The sequence below is a fragment of the Carlito syrichta genome, unplaced genomic scaffold (genome assembly GCF_000164805.1).
Source record: "Carlito syrichta isolate Samal-C Ts95f unplaced genomic scaffold, Tarsius_syrichta-2.0.1 Scaffold303309, whole genome shotgun sequence".
NCBI lineage: Eukaryota > Metazoa > Chordata > Mammalia > Primates > Tarsiidae > Carlito > Carlito syrichta.
The window spans coordinates 140,593-158,315 of NW_007247405.1; the positions used below are offsets into that span (position 1 = coordinate 140,593).

Below are 17,723 nucleotides of genomic sequence, written 5' to 3' on the forward strand. Positions count from 1 at the left end.
GCAGGCCCATAAGTGGCCTGCCTGTTTCTGGAAGTGCTGTAGACCCTCATCTGTCACAATCGGCGGAGAGACTGAGCAAATTCAAATCAGAGTCCACAACAGAAAGTCATCTCTACTGATGAATCATTTATTTGGACAAGACAGAAACATCCCCACACTGTTTCCTTGTATACAGAAAGTGGGACATTCAAATATATGTTTTTCCCTTTTTCAGCAGAATTCATTTCAATCTGGCCCCAGGAACTGCTTCTTATTTTAGGATTCAGGTTTTAGTAGCACATACGCTCCCGTTACTGCCAAAAGATCGTACCTGAATATTGGATAGTCATTCATTATTATGGTAACCATACCAACATATGGTAAAAGCCCCCTGGCTCTGCCCATCACGTCCTTCTTCTCAATTCAATTCTGGCTTTCCTTGTACAAGCCTCTGTCAACAACTTCACTGTTATCTCCTTTAGTCAGAAACTTGATGTCTCCATTATCTTCTTCATGAACTTTGATTACTCTGTGAACTGTTGGAATGTCTCGTCCTTCAACTTTAAAAACAACTATTTCACCAGCTCTAATGGGATCTTTCCCAAACCAAGAGTTTGGTTTCCTGGTGAAAGGCCGTTTCCATGATTCCACTCAGCACCACCATGATGGGTCTCTCGCTGCCCAGGAGCATAATCACGCCCTTCTGTATCTTAAGTGCAGATCAGAAGACACGATCATGGCAAATTTCAACATCTGGTAACAGAGCTAGTGCTTGTTCATCTTCCTCAGGTCCCCGAAGATGTCCAATCCGGTCGTGGGGAGATGCGTCTCCACAGCACCCACGCTGTACCATTGCGGGGTCTCTGGGGACCCAGGTGGCTCGCAGGCTCTGGGTGACACAGACAGCTCTTAAAAATTATTTGTAGAGACAAGGTCTCTATAAATATTCTGCTCAGGCTGGTATCAAACTCCTGGCCTCAAGCAGTCTTCCCACCTCAGCCTCCCAAAATGCTGGAATTACAGATGTGACGCACCATGCCTGGCTAGAAGAATTTTCCAAGAGAGGAAAGTGCTCATGTCCTAAAGCTGGGGCTGGTATGCTGGAGAACCATTAGGAGGGTCAGAACCGCTGGAGTTTAGTAAGTATGAGAGGAAGGTCAGCAAGAACCGGATCACGTGGAGCTCTCTTTGGTGGAAAAGAGTTTGGATTTTACTGTAAGTGTGATGAGATCCACTGAAATAAGAGACCTGGCTGAGGTCTAGTCCTTCCTCCCTTCCTTCCTCCCTTCTCACTCATGCATGCCTTCATTTGTTTGTTTCTTTATTTTTTAAACAGACTTAATTTTTTAGAGTAATTTTAGGTTCACAGAAAAATAGAGTGCAAGTACTCTTTCATATATATGCCTTTACTCCCACACATGCCCAGTCTCCCCCATTATCAATACCCTCTATCAGAGTGATACACTTGTTACAATCCATTACCTACAACTGACACATCATTATCACCCAAAGTCCATAGTTTTACATTACCATTCACTCTTGTTGTACACTTTATGGGTTTGGACAAATATATAGTAAGTGGCATGTAGCCACCATTATAGCATCATACAGAGATTCACTGCCCCAAAAATCTTCTGTGCTCTGCCTATTCAACCCTCTGTCTCCTGGCAACCACAGATCTCTTTACTATCTCCTTTTTGGGAGAGTCTTCCAAAATAGTTAGAATCACAATATGTAGCATTTTCAGATTGGCTTCTTCCACTTGGTACTATGCATTTAGTATTCCTCCATGTCTTTTCATGGCTTGATAACTCATTCCTTGTTTATCTTTTTTTTGAGTCTGTGTCTCACTCTGTTGCCCAAGGCTGGAGTGCAGTGGCACAATCATGGCTCACTGAAGCCTTGACAGCCTGGGCTCAGGTGATCCTTCTGCCTCAATGTCCCAAATGGCTGGGATTATAGGTGTGTCCACCATGCCTGACAGATTTTTTTTTTTTTAACTTTGTAGAGACAAGGTCTTGCTATGTTGCCCAAGATAGTCTTGAACTCTTGGGTTCAAGCAATTCTCCTGTCTTGGCCTCCCAAAGTGTTGGGATTACGGGTGTGAGCCACTGTGCTCATTTCTTTTTAATGCTGAATAATATTCCGTTGTCTGCAGGTACCAAAGTTAATGCATTTGTGTTTTCGTCTAACCAAATACCGCCAGCCAGTGTGTTCGTCACTGAAGATATGGTGACTAGCAAAATAAATTGAACCTGTGAATCTCACAGTTTTGTGGGGAAAATAGGTGTTAAATATGAAAAGAACATATAAAATTATAAGCAGATATGTGCTTTGAAGAATTGGGGCAACTTTTGATGAGCTTATGGAAAGAAGAAGACTTGGAGTCCAGGAAGGGATTTTCTGATGAAATGAGATGGACTTGGGGTGAGGTCTAAGGATGAAGTAAGAAGATAGAGGAGAGGATAAGGCAAAGGAAGCTTGGCCATCTGAGGAGCAGGAAGAAGGTCAGTATGACCAAAGCCCAGCTCTCAGTGAAAGGCTGGAGTAAGGGAGTCTGAGGGCAACCAGGGGCTGCCTGGACAGGTTCCTGTCTGGACAGGTTCCCAGCAGAAAAGTGGCATGGGCAGGTGGGCATGCTAGAAAGAACAGAGGTCAGTAGGTTGGTGGATGGGGGAAGATGCCAGTCTGGAGGCTGTTTCAGTAATCCAAGTAGCAGTCACCAGTGGCTCAAACAAGGATGGCAGGAGTGGAGATGGAGAAACATAGATTGGAGAGATGTTTTGGTGGTTGACTGGCCTTAGAAATGAGAAATGAGAAGTGAGAGAACAGGGGATCTCTTGGGTTTCTAGCTAGATGGACTGAGACCAGGAACATCAGATAGGGATCAGAGCTGGTTGTAAAAGTAAGTAGTTATTTCCCCCCCAAATTAAGGAAAAAACATATGATTGGGTTGCTATCAAACTTATGCAGATTCTAGAAGCCAAGAGGAGAAATCCTTGTTCAAAGTACAAAGAGAAAAACTACCTACTGAGGATGGTGCATAACAGAAAACCTATAAATACAAAATTAAATGAGGACTTGTCTTTTGTACTTGGGAACTCAGCAGTAGAGCAAAAGTTAGACTTGTGTAAATTTTAGTAGAGCATTAGTTTTGTTTTTAGACTCAGCAAGATTTATAAGAATAGTATCACATTTTCCCATAACCTTTTAATAGACTGCAGCCTATAATAATATAAGAATAGCATTTATGGAAAGCATATTATGTCCCTATAAGTGTGTTAAGTAATGTATTATTTGCATGAATTACTTCCTATAATACTAAAACCAATCCCTTACTGAATATATACTATTATCACCTCCAGTGCTATTCTGGTAAATGTCTAACACCTGGCTCTCCAGGGGGCTGTGGTAAACATTTGATTGTAGCTTTGGCCAATATCCATGGTGTGAATTTTCTCATCATGATGGAATTCAAGCTACCAGGGTAATGTCATTGAACACTAAGTTGGGAAGAGCTGTATGCAGTCTTCTCTTGAGTCCCTATGAGCCAGCACATTGCTGGGCCTCCCCTTTATTAATGAGGAACTTGGCCTTGGAAAAGTTAAGCAACTCATGCAAGTTCACAGAGGGTAAGTGGCAGAGGGAGAATTTAAACTCTGGCAGAGACCCCAAAGCCTGTGTATTTAATTGCTATGTGGTGTACACCAGTGGTTGAATCACACTACTGAAAGGTTGATGCAAAACCAGGCCTTGTTTAAGTCCAACTTCTTTTACAGGGGAGGCAACTGAGTCCCCCAAAATTTCATTGATTTGCTCAAGGTTAAAACACTAATGAGAGACATTTTTATGGAAATTGGAACTGGCAGCCAATTCCTGATCAAAACCCCAAGTGCCCATGCCGTAAGAGATAAGAGGCAAGCTTCTGCAAAGACAAAGAAAACATTGAGAGAGTGGGGAGATAGTCCATAGACTGGGAAAAAATATTCGTCAACTGTATGTCTGAAAAAGGCTAACAGCTAGGATCTACAAGGAACTCAAACATGCTGAAAAGGAAAAAACCAAGCAACCCTATTACAAAGTGGGCAAAAGATATGAATAGGCACTTCTTTTTTTTTTTTTTTTGAGTTGGAGTCTCACTCTGTCACCCAGACTGGAGGGCAGTGGCCGGTCCCGGCCACCGCAGCCTCGACCTGCTGGGCTCTGGCGATCCTTCCGCCCCAGCCTTCCGAGTAGCTGGAATTACAGGCGTGTGCTACCACGACCGCTGATTTTTTGATTTATTGTAGAGATGAGGTCTTGCTGCCCAGGCGGGTCTCAAACCCGCAGCTCAGGCAATCCACTCACCTCAGCCTCCCAAAGGTGCAGGATTACAGGTTGAGCCACCGAGCCCGGCTTAGGCATTTCTTAAAAGAAGACATAGGAGCAGCAGCCAACAGATACGTGAAAAAATGCTCAGCCTCACTAGTCATCAAATAAATGCAAATTAAAACCACACTGAGATACCACCTAACTCCAATCAGGATGGCCATCATCAATAATTCAAAAAAAAAAAAAAAGATGCTGGAGAGGATACATCATAAAGGAACACTTCTACACTGTTGGTGGAATGTAAACTAGTACAAACTCTGAGGAAAACAGCTTGACAACTCCTAAAAGATCTAAAAATCGACCTTCCATATGACCCCACAATACCCCTACTGGGAATATACCAGGAGGAACTCAAATCACTCTTTGAAAAAGACACCTGCACATGCATGTTTATTGCAGCATTATTCACAATAGCAAAAACATGGAATCAACCATGCTGCCCATCAAAAGAGGACTCGATAAAAAAATGTGGTATGTGTACATGATGGAATATTATGCAGTCATAAAAAAGGACAAAATTATGAACTTCGCAGCAACTTGGATGAACTTAGAGGCTATAATACTGAGTGATCTATCACAGAAACAAAGAACTGAGTATCACAAGTTCTCATTCATAAGCGAACCCCAAACAGTTATAGTAATACTATAAGAAAGGGATTGGCAGTAGTGGGAAACTGCCAGGGTATGGGGGTGGGGCAGGATTGGCAGTACTGGGAAATGCCGGGGGAGTGGAGGGCACACCTTATCAACAAGGGTACCTGCATAATGAACATTTGTACACCTAACCCTGATTTGTACCCCACATATTTAAAATAAAACATTGAAAAAAAACACACTATTAATTGATAAAGCTGGGGCTGTAGCCCAATTCTCTGATCACTGTCCTATGTTATGCTGTAGCTACTTTTTTCTTTTTTTTTGCAAACCTCTTCCACAAAATGTTTAAACATTTGATCTTTTTATAGAAAGAAACAGTCATGAATGTTCTGTTATTTCCACACATTTGGAGTGAACCTTCTCATCACCTGGCAATGTCATACAGAATCACCTTACTTGGAAGTGGCTAGTTAATTATGTACAGAATTCCTGAAGAATAGCCATAGTAATAATAATAGTCATAGCAGCCATCATTTGCTTGGAACATGCACAAAGATGATATCCTTATAGAGATATGAATGTGCACAGCAACCTCACAGTGTAACTATAGCAACACAACACCAGTTGTATGACTAGTTGAATGACTATTTGCACAGCTAGTTGCATCACTAGGAATTCAGCCGTGTTTGATAACTCCAAAAGCCCACACTTTATTTTATGTTTTTCTATTCCAAAATGCTATTTTATTCTTAAAAGAAACGAATGTAATTCTAAAAAATACTTGATAAACTAAAATTGCAACTGAAGGGCTTTTGTGTCATTTATTATATTCAGTTGCTACATACCTAAAAGTTTTTAAAGAAAGCACAGCTGTGAATATCTCCAAGAATCAGATAGTGGTCATCCCAGAGAGATGGGTTTGAAAAGCCCACACTTTCAAAACTGATCTTATGCAATTCCAGCTCATTTTAGGGTCTAGTAAATGGCATTTACTTTGACGCCAAACTTACCAGTTTCAAAGTGGAGAGGATGAAATGAATGATAGAGTGCACATCCATGTGACTAAATGTCAGAACTTTTAGTGAAATCTCAAACACAAATGGGCCAAGTTGTCAGCCCTCTTTGCATCATAAAATATAGCTACCTGTCCCACAGAATTGTTGTTAGAAAAAGCTAATTAGTGATGGTAATGCTATCTACAACAGTTATGCTTAGAGAAATTCTGAATTTCAAGGAGACTGTAATTCTTAAAGCAGTTGAAGATTGGGAATTTTATTACTTATAAGAACATATATTATATGAAAGAAATTATTTACATATATTTTTGGCCAAAAGTTTTTAAAAAATAGCAAAACTGTGGTACATGTGGAGGAAGTGTGCCACTTGTGGAGAAACTATGCTGCATGTGGAGAAACATTTTATTTCCCTGATAATTAACGAGGGAAATGAAAAAAGACTTGCTATTTATTACTTATTAAAGATTTTATTTCTTCATTTTTTGCTTTGAGCTATAGACTATTGAGATGGAAATGAGAAATGATTCTAAGAGTTATATGTAGAAATTACTAAGGAAAAGGCTCTCTCATTTAGGTGTAAATTTGAACTACTAATGTTTCTATAGCACAGTAGGTAGAATTCTGGTCTTAGAAAGGAAATAAGAACAGAATTATTCTCTGTTTTAGAATGTGCTGAGTATATATTGGACCTATGGACATACGATTAAATTGAAGAAAAGTGGGAGATAAAAATGAAGATCTTAAGTACATGCTAGCATGTTGTAGATGTTCCCAGAGAGAGTCCTTGACCTTTTTTAGAGCTGGCACTTTAAGCCTGGGGACAAACAGTTGCATTTTTGACAGTCATGAGAAGATTGCATTGGGGACCGCAGACGTGAGACCCTTTCTCTGTCAGAACTTAGAATTAAACCCACATCAAAAGTGTTGTGAGAATTGGAAGATCAGTGGGACATAGTAAAAAATTCTTAATGAGCAGATAGACTGCTGTATAGCCTCTGTGATGTGTGTCAACTTAGTCTTGACACAGCCAATTCTCAATCCTCGGTGCAAGATAGAATGAGGGTAACAAGGATAATTGAAACCCTCAGATAATCCCCAGGTTCCATTTTAACCCTCAATTGTAATTGCCTGCCTTGCAAGCCTTCCAGGAGACCCAGAAAAGAGGTATATCTCCTCTCTGATGTTGACTCATCAGTGTATCCTGAAAGTGTCAAGAAACCATGAAATAAATAGGAGAGGCTCTATGGTCTTGGGTCCTGGCAGGAAGCATATGATACATTCATTCAGAAGGTAATCAAAACAAGTTTAACAGAGGGATAATTTTCAAAGGTATAGGTGGAGTGGAGGGAAATCAAATGAATGAGAAAACACCTTGTGGTTAGCAACCACCAGAAGCTTCTCCTACCCCTAGGGATAATGGAGGAAGAGAAGAGAGTCATGAATAGAATCAGGCAAGACCTGACTATGGGACCAGGAAACTTGGTGCAATTTGTAGTTTCCCCCATGAAACAGCAGCCACTGGCAACCACAGCCCACAGAGCAGCAGCTGGGACAGGCAACATCCATCCTCTCTGCTGGTTTCCTGCTAGAGTTTCCTAGTGACCAAACTGCATTGAAAGTCAGAGAGAAGGGTAAGCCTGCTAATGTGGTCCACAAATGTCGGGGTCCTGGGGTACAGAGCGGGATGGAGCAGGGTAAAGACAGGATCTGCAGGAACAAACAGATTATCTAGCTCAGGAGGGACGAGGAAAATGGTGGGTCACCTATTCATTGTCATCTGCCCGTGAATTTGAACACAAGACCAGATCTTTCAGAAGAGATATTTTTAGAAGGCCAACTGACAGTGTAGAAGCGTTCCTTTCCCCCCACATCCTCTCCAGCATCTGTTGGGTTTTTTGGGTTATTGATGATGGTCATCCTGACTGGAGTAAGGTTGTTTCTCACTATGGTTTTAATTTGCAGTTCTTTGATGACTAGTGAGGCTGAGCATGTTTTCATGTATCTGTTGGCTGCTCGTATGTCTTCTTTTGAGAAGTGTCTATTTACATCTTTTGCTCTCTTTGTAATGGGACTGTTTGTTTTTTTCTTTTCAGTATGTTTGAGTTCCTTGTAGATCCCAGATGTTAGGCCTTTGTCAGACATACAGTTGGCAAATATTTTTTCCCAGTCTTTGTGAGTTGTCTCCCTGCTCTCTCAATGGTTTCTTTGTCTTTGCAGAAGCTTGTCAGTTTGATGAGGTCCCACTTGTATATCTTATCTCTTATGGCCTGGGCACTTGAGGTTTTGATCAGGAATTGGTTGCCAGTTTCAATTTCCATAAGGGTGCCTCCTGCATTTTCTAAAGTTCTTGTAGTTTGAGATTTTACGGTTAGGCCTTTGATTCATTTAGAGTTGATTGAGTGTAAACTAGTGCAACCTCTGTGGAAAACAGTTTGGCGATTCCTAAAAGATCTAAAACTTTACCTTTCATATAACCTGCAATCCCCCTACTGGCAATCTGCCTGGAGGAGCTCAAATCACTCTGTGAAAAAGATACCTGCATACATGTTTATTGCAGCATTATTCACAATAGCAAAAACATGGAATCAACTATGCTGCCCACTGAAAGAGGACTAGACACAAAAATGTGGTTCATATACACTACGGATTATTATGAAGCCATAAAGATCGACAAAATTATGAACTTCACAGCAACTTGGATTGACTTAGAGTCTATAATACTGAGTGACCTATCACAGAAACAAAGAAGCAAGTATCACATGTTCTTACTCATAAGTAAACCTTGAGTAATTATTGTAATGCTATAAGAAAGTGATTGGCAGTAGTGGGAAACTGCCAGGGGAGGGATGCGGCAGGATTGGAAGTAGCGGGAAACTGCTGGCGGGGCACACCTCATTAAAAAAGGTTGCTGTATAATGAACATTTGTACCCTGAATTGCACCTCACATCTTTAAAATAAAAAATTTAAAAAAGAAGGTTAACTGAAATAGAATGTAAAAGAAAATATTCTCTAGGAAAAGGCCTTTTACATTACATAACATGTAAATATTGGAAATATAGTCTTTCATCCAAGATAGGGGAGAGAGGCAATAAGGGGAAAATTGGTGCTCATTTGGTTCTTCACATTTTGGGGGGATTGAAAGCCTTAGCTTTGATTGTACACTCTCTTATCAACAAGGAGTCTTGAGGGTACCTTGGTGAAATCTGAATGTCTTCAATATGATTCTCTCAGATTCCAAAGGTCAATGTGAAGCTCAAAATTTTCATGGCTCTTTCTGAAATCCAAATTCACTATTTTTCAGTGGCTCATGGGAGAGACAATATTGCCCATTTCATGAGTTACTAGAAGGATATTAAAATGAGCTTCTCATTAAAAAAACTGTGGTACATATACACAATGGAATATTATGCAGCCATAAAAAAGGACAAATATATGGACTTTGCAGCAAATTGGATGGATTTGGAGTTGGTCATACTCAGTGACTTATCACAGAAATAAAGAACTGAGTTCCATATGTTCTCATTCATAAGGTGAACTTGAACAATTATAATGTTATAAGAAAGTGATTGGCAGGAGTGGAAAACTGTCAGGGGAAGGGGGATGGGACTGGCAGTTGAGGGGAACTGCTAGGGGAGGGAGGGGCATACCTTATCATCAAGGGTATCTGCATGATCAATGTTTGTATACCTAACCCTGAATTGTACCCCACATTTTTATAATAAATAAATAAATTTAAAAAAAGAATAAGTAAATAAAATAAAATAAAATAAAACGAGCTTCTCTTAGAGATTCAATTACTGCCAGAAACTGAATCATAGTACCTCAAAATACTTGCAGCTTAGCTATTTTAATGTTCATATGCTTATGGATGAAATAATATGGAAGGGTCTGTTAAACAGTGCTCAGTCTCTCTCTCTCTGTCTTTCTCTACTGTTTATCCTAGTGGTAAAATGTTGTTCTAGGTTACTTCTTGGGTTCATATAAGCATGCAAGAGAACACAAGTGCCTGTCTTCTTCTGAATTGTCCATTTTTCATGGCAGGCTTAGCCCTGTCTCATTCTCAAGCTCAATCCTACTAGCACTGGAAGCTTTTTAACATTTTTGGCCAATAGTTGTTGGAGGCTAGAATAAGTTTCACTGTCATTATAACTGAATTCAAAGTGCTTGGGGTAGCCCTGAATGCCCAGAGCTTTCACTGACTCTAGTCATGGGGTCCCAATTCAGGTGACCAATCAAGTTTAGAATTGGTGGGTTTTATAATCCTACCAGGAACATCAACTTGCCTGACCAAGAAATTAGCATTTTCTCTAGCCATTGCCAGACCTTGTCTCCCTCCTGACCAGGGTCTGGACCACAACCTTATGTGACATCATCTTTCTTGCTGCTCTTTTGGTCTTCTGCTGCTGTGCTCCGCCTACCATACTGGACCTCTCTCAAGAAACTCACTCCTTTAGGTCTACTACCTTCCCTCTGTCTCAAATCCTGCCATGTTGTCTCAGCCTATGTGACAGGGCTTCTGTCTCCAAGCTGAGGAGTAAGCTCCCCAATGACGCTGAGGTGAATGAAGAGGCTGAGCAGAAACATAAAGTCTCCTGTCCATCATGAGCGTTTCTGACATCTGGTCTCCTACATGTATCCTCACGTGCTGGGGGAGATGTTTTACCCTGTCAACTCCTTCCACAGAGGCTAACGTGAGTTTGTTAAGCTCCTGCTAACCCTGTCATAGCCAATTCTATATTAGGATCAGTGATGACAAATTCCCACTCTACCTGGTCCCAGAGTCTTTCTTCTCTTTAACATCCCGTGTTGCTCAGTCTCCACTTACCTGGAGGCTAACCTGCCTAATATAGGGACAGATTGCCTCAGATGAATGAATCCCCTATTTTCCAATATTTAAAAAATGTTCAGCAAGATTCAAAATGTTATTTTCTCAAATAAGAGACACACTGGAGGGCTTAGACTTTATTATTTGCTCTGAAAAATGTCATGCAAGTTTAGGAAACTTCAAACTGCTCTTTGGTTATTTCATTAGGAAAAAGTAATCTCATTTAACTGGCACTTTTACATCTACATTCATGCTTTTAAAACACTGAAGTGAGTGTTCTACAGCTATGTAAAGAAACACATTATCAAAGCATTAGGAAATGATTAAACTGACATTTTCTTAAGAAAACGAAAGGAGCAGGAAAAAGCCATTCTAAAAGGACTGAGTGCTACATACTCCAGATATTATCTTCAGTGCTTACTCAGGGATCTTTAAAGAAGCTTATTACCAAGTACCCTAAGAAGACAAGTGTGGATGTGTACAGATCAGAGGGATGCAAGTTAATGCACCTGCCAGATTTTACTATCGTACAAAGTATGTCAATCAGCACTCAGACCTTGCATTTAAAAATGTGTTCTTTCAGGGTTGCCTCTGTGCTGTATCATTCATAGCTCAATCCTCCAAGTCAGTAACCACTCCACATTACCCGTGGTCATAAATGGTGCACACACATACTCACGTGGCTTCTGAGGCTATTAACAGTCTTTTCTGGACACAAGGAAATATTCTGAAACAAGGAAAATTTAGGGTCTCGACTATTCCACCTATGGAAAGCTTCCTATCCAACTGGCACTTATAAGGCATTTTCTGTGTGCTGGACACCCTTTCATGCTGTCCTCTGTGCGATCTCAGGTGACCAGCGTGCAGAGCTCTAGTATGTAGATCCAGATTGTTGGGTAGTTACAGCCTTCAATAAAAGAAGAAAAACATATATGATACAATGTCTCTATTAGGAGGAAATTCTTAGCAGAAAATTCTCAGCCCCAACAAGAGTGGTTTTGAATGGTTTGTCTCTTTTCTTTTTTTTTTTTTTTGAGTTGGAGTCTCACTCTGTCGCCCAGACTGGAGTGCAGTGGCCGCTTCTGGCCACCGCAGCCTCGACCAGCTGGGCTCCGGCGATCCTTCCGCCTCAGCCTTCCAAGTAGCCAGAATTACAGACATGCGCTACCACGCCCGGCTGATTTTTTGATTTATTGTAGAGATGAGGTCTCGCTGCCCAGGCGGGTCTCGAACCTGCGGGCTCAGGCAATCCACTCACCTCAGCCTCCCAAAGGCACGGGATTACAGGCTGAGCCACCGAGTCCGGCTGCTTTATCTCTTTTCTAAGTTCCTTGCCATGGGTTATGGAAAACAATGCCAGATACTTGCTGTTTCAACATACATGGGAGGAGGAGGAATCAGAATGGTAGGTGTTCATTCTACATTGATATGAACACTTTTCATGTTTGTTTTACTTCCTGATGGAACTTGGCAGAGTGGACCACACTCCTCTCCAAATACTATGTTGCCTGGGCCCTCATACCACACCCTACAGTGCCTCTCCCTCCCTGACTGTTCCTTTTCAAGCTATACAGTCTCTGCTTTCTCTTCCCTTTCCTTGAGTGCCTTTGTTCCTTAAAGTTTTGCCCACAGAGCCCTTCTCCTTCCCCACACTCTCTCTGAGAGATCTTCTCTATTCCTCAGCCACTGAGACACCAAATATCTTTTTGAGCTTCAGATCTATACAGCTGACATTTGTATTACCTTCTTTGCTTGGGAACGCCATAAACGTTTTGGAGTCAACACATTCAGAACCAAACTTCCCCACCCCATCTAGACAAGGTGCTTTGGGTATTTATTGTCTCAGGAAAAATTATATTCCATCTATTCATATGCTCTCGCCATGCTGGGCATCAGTTTGGACATGTTTTCCCACCCCAACCTGCCCATTTTCTTATCTAATGGCAACCACTAAATCCAGTTATTGACTTAGACTGACCCAAAGTACCTTTTACATCCATTCCCACTGCTGTCCTGATACCTACATCTTTGGTATATTTTAAAGGAAAATTGCATAAAGCAAATAGGTTGGAAAACAAGTTGTCAAACTTGAGAAAGCACTAGACTGAAAATTTTGGGAGTTAGATTTATTTGTTTGTTTATTTATTTATTCAGAAAAGGGGTCTTGCTATCTTTCCCAGACTGTATTTGAATGTCTGGGCTCAAGGGATCCTCCTGCCTCAGTCTCCTGAGTAGCTGAGACTGCAGGTGTGTGCCATTATACCTGGCTGAGACCTAGATTTTTGTCTTCATAATGCTAACATCCAGCCAGAAAGACCAGAGTTGTTTTTCATAGAGCAGTGGTGTTAGTTTTTTTGAGGGTTGGAGCTGTGTCTTATTCATCTCTTTTTTTCTTTTTTTGTACAGCCTGGTACTTGCAGATATTTCATCAATATTTGCTGATTGAAGGATTAGGATTGGCACTATTTCATTAATGCAAAATTTTGATGAAACCTGGATGTTTCTGGAAGTAAAATATTTTGGTTAAAGATGGTGCAGAAGTAAATGAGTGGAAACAGAAGTGTATTATATTAAACGAGATGGAACATAGTCTCTCCTAAGATCCTTTCAGGGGAAACATATAACACATGATGTAAGGCAAATCTAGCTTCTTTTCTTTTCTAGCTACGGGCTGTGTGCAGCATTAGCTATGGTTATTCTGTAATTTGAAGTGAAGGAAGCAGAGTCCATTGGTTTTTATCTCATCTTCTTTTGCTTGTGTGAAGTTAGTGTCTCTGGTCTGGTATTCCCCAGACAGATTCTAAGATGGGGACTCATGTGCATCTGATTTGTTAAGGAAATGTTTTCCAGGACAAATGGTTAGGGAATGGAAGAAGCAGGACAGGGAAGGGAAGAAGCCAAGCAAGAGTATGATTTTTGGCACAGTTCTGCTGCCACAGGGAAATTCTGGAGTGTAGGTTTTGCTTCTAAGTAGTCCTGGTCTGATGGAGGAGAGTTGGGATTTCTAACTCTTTCACTGGTCATTTCCTACCTATAGGTCAACTTGGTGAATGTAAACTCCAGGCCCTTCTTCTGTGCCTGTGGACAACACAGCTCCAGTCATCCAAGGGTGGTCCTCTGAAGAGGAGTGGTTGGTATGGGCACTGTCAGCAAAAGTCACTGAAGCCGGGGGTGGGGGGGTGGGGGCGGTGGGCTATGGGAATGGAACTTTGGATGGGGTTGCTGACAGGGTTTGCTCCTATCAGCCATCTTTAGGCTTTCTTGGTCTTTCCAGAGTCTATTGTTTTGCTTTAATTTGGAATTGTCACCTATATTGAGTGAAGACAATATGATTGTGCTAGATGGTGATTGTGATTTGGTTTTGAGAGTCCATGCTTTGTCCTGTCCTGTGATGGTGTGTGGTCAGGACTGACACTCTCTTTTGGTTGGAATGGTCACCGTATTCTCAGGATAAGTGACCTGTGCTTTCAAAGGAAGGCCAGAGGAGACTGCTGAAGTCTTGTTTGCTTTTGAAGTAAAATATGGGCATTTTCAGACTAATCCTCAGATAATGTCCTGCTTGCACTGCTTGATCTCAAAGGAATTGCCCTTTTGGGCAAGAGAAGACGGAAGATTGTGCTAGGGCACTAAGTAATGTGCCCAAGCTCATACAGGGAGGGTCTTCTGGCTTTTACTCTGAGTAGAGAGACTTGGGATGGTGCACATGGCCTCAGCCATTAGACCCTTGTCCAATATTCTGCTCTGAGGGAAGCAATAATAGATACAAAATAGAAAAAACAATGAACTTAGAGTCTGGAGACTTGGATCTGCCCTGAATCTTCTCATTACTAGCTGTGTGATCTTGGCTTGGGCATAACCTCAGGTTCTGCTTCTGTGAAATGGGAATAATAATGAATCTCTCTACCTGTCTACCTCATAGGGCTAATGTGAGGAGCAAAGTTTATATATTTCATTGCTTTTTGAAATTAAGTGCTAATTAGATGAAAGGGAGTGATTAAAGGGAGTATCTTGATTATTTTTCTGTGTCATCCAGGCCAACTTACTTAACCCCTCTCTGTTTCGGTTTACCCTACTGTACAAAGAGCATATTAAAAGCATGTACTCTCACAAAGTTATTTTAAGGTTAAATTTGAATGATCTGTGTGACAATCTTAAAACATTTAATCTCAAGTATAATCACTTTACATTCTTTCATCATTTTATTGTATCTGAGTTGACATGACCCTATTCTATAGTATTTCAGAATATAGTAAAGAAATTTATACTGTTGAATTATCAGTCACGTCTCTTCTCAGTCTTCATCTCTTCAAATCCATGCATCCTGATTCTTTTAGGTTGGTTCTATACCATGGAGCCTACAATCTTTGAATAATCTCTAGTTGAATTTGAAAAATAAAAGAATAAATAAAAATTAAATAAAGAAAATTACAAATGCCCACAAATATATGTGGTATTTTAGACAAGAATACCTTATGCTTGTTCAAAGGTAGTTTTGCTCCTAATGCTGTTTTTCCCAATTATTGGGAACAATGGTTTGATCTAAATACTATTTTTATGATGTCCATCTAGCAAGGAAGAGTTGAATTAAGCTCAGGCCAAGAATCAGAAAATGCAGGTGTTATGCTTAGTTCTTCCATTGTTCCCTGTGTGTCTTTGGGTGAGTTACTTACCCTTGGACGCCTGAGTATCCTCATCTCTAGTAGACACCTTACAGGGCTGTTGTGAGGATGAAGCAAAATCCTACATGTCAAAAACGGGGCATGTAGGTACCATGTAATAGATCTTGGGCTTAGTAGAGCAATACAGTAGATCCTTATAAATTTTGGTTTCTTTTTTCACTCATCTGTTTCATACTTCTCTGACCCAGCTTCTCAATCTATGGGATGTGGATTTTAATTTTTGTTCTGCATATTAATGAGATTATATGAATTACAGCCGAGACAAAGTTCATGAAGGCACCCAAGTCACTGTATAGGTATAAAATATTATTATTCATAAAAATGGTGACTAGTGATTTACTAATTTATTCGGAATATTAATGGGTATCTGTTATATTACAGTCACTGTGCTAAGTGCTGGGGGTACACTGTAGACTACTACACACATAGTCTATACTTTCAATGAACTTTTAGAAGAAAAATACTTGCATAAATAATCTTCCCTGGTGCTTCTTCTAATACAGCAGAATATTAAAACTCTGTTGATAATGAGGCCTGTCAGTTCTGTTTAACTCAACATTTCTCATGGCTTTGGCCATAGAACATCCTCCCTTGTTTTTCATTGGAAAACCCACAAGGATGTCAAGGAGCACCATTTGGGAGATGCCATTGAAGCCCGCAGAATTTCTTCTCCCATGAGGCCTGGTATCTGGTCCTTCAATGTGCTGTATTTGCATAAATCTTATGATATAGGTGGCTGCCTGCTTTGCCTGTGGTCAGGACCATTCCTAGATAGGGTACAAACCTATAGTGAACAAAACAGGAGTCAGTCCTGGGTAGAGAACACAAAGTTTGTCAGAAAATAAATTACTGGAAACATTTTTATTAAAGAAGAGGAATAGTTTTGAGGGGATGATAGCTCCCGTTACAGCTTATGCAGTTAATCATTCCTTGTTTGAGGTTTGGACTTTCTTCCCTTTTGATGTAATTAGCCATTAGACTTTCTAAAGTACATTTTTCATGTCAAGGAGACAATGGTTTCAAAGGAGAGAGAGGACGGGGCTGAAAGGAAGTCCAGGTTAATGCACAAAGCAGCAAAAGAATTAGGAAAATATCAACAATTTTTGCATGAGCTGTTTGCTAACAATGCACTAGACCATGAAAACTCTGGTGTGGCATCTACTCTTTGAGCTGTGGCCACCGCCATGTTTCCTGACTTTGGCCCACTTCTCTAGCTTGGGGAGGTAGATCTCCTCCCCCCAATTTACTTTCTAAATAGATTGTATTTTCTAATCTAAAAAAAAAGAGCATGACATATTTTCACTTCAAATACAGTGGAGTTTTAGACACTACTTTGCCTCACTGTGAGGGTTTTTTGGAGCTTCTGGCACCAAACAGTGCCTTGCACAAAGTAGTTCATGGAATGAATAAACAGTTTGGATAAACTATTCTTTCTTGGAATATCTTGACCTGGTAATTTGTTCTTATAAAGTCAAGCCGGCTTTGATAGGAATGGGGCAACAGGTGGTTTTCCAATCTTGTGCCACTTAGTCAAATCGTCTATTTCAGAGGTTTAAAAAAATTTTTTTAGCAGTTATTTTTTTCAGATGACATCTTACTTTGAAGCATAAACAAACAGAAGAGTCTTCCTAGTTGAACCAGATGAAAAGGTTCTGCTGCATCCCCAAACACACCTACTCCTCCACCCCACGTGTGTGTGTGTGCGTGTGTGTGTGTGTGTGTGTATGTGTGTGTGTGTATGGATGTGACAATTAGAAGAACTTCGAAGTTGACTCTGATCTCAGTACTATCTTCGAAGAACTTGGCCTAGTACAAGAGGCAAGGCATGGATAGGGACAATTATAATCAAAGGTAGAATGTAATACATGTCATCTTATAGATGAAGATAAGTTTACATTCAAGTTTAAATAAAAATATTCCTACCCCAAAGGGTGTCCTTTTCCTAGTTATTTGTCTTAGAATTATTTTCAAAATACAAAGGACAGGCTGATGTTAAAAACCCTAGATTTTGTCACCTCAAGCTGATTATCTATTATTTATTTATGCATTCATTCATTTTTTAGAGTCATGATTTCACTCTGTCGCCCAGGCTGGAGTGCGGTGGCACATTCATAGCTCACTGCAGCCTTGAACACTTGGACTCAAGCCATCCTCTCTCGTCTCAGTCTCCTGAGTAGCTGGGACTACACCAAACTAATTATTTTAGAATTCTTTCCTGTCATATTTGTGTGGGTCTTTTATTAAATGAAAAAAAT

At 40.5% G+C, this 17,723-nt stretch overlaps 1 pseudogene; it reads right to left on the bottom strand.

Moving 5' to 3' along the window:
- Nucleotides 1–255: 255 nt before the first annotated feature.
- On the bottom strand, nt 256–12,554 carry LOC103260711 (annotated as a pseudogene).
- Nucleotides 12,555–17,723: the final 5,169 nt, after the last annotated feature.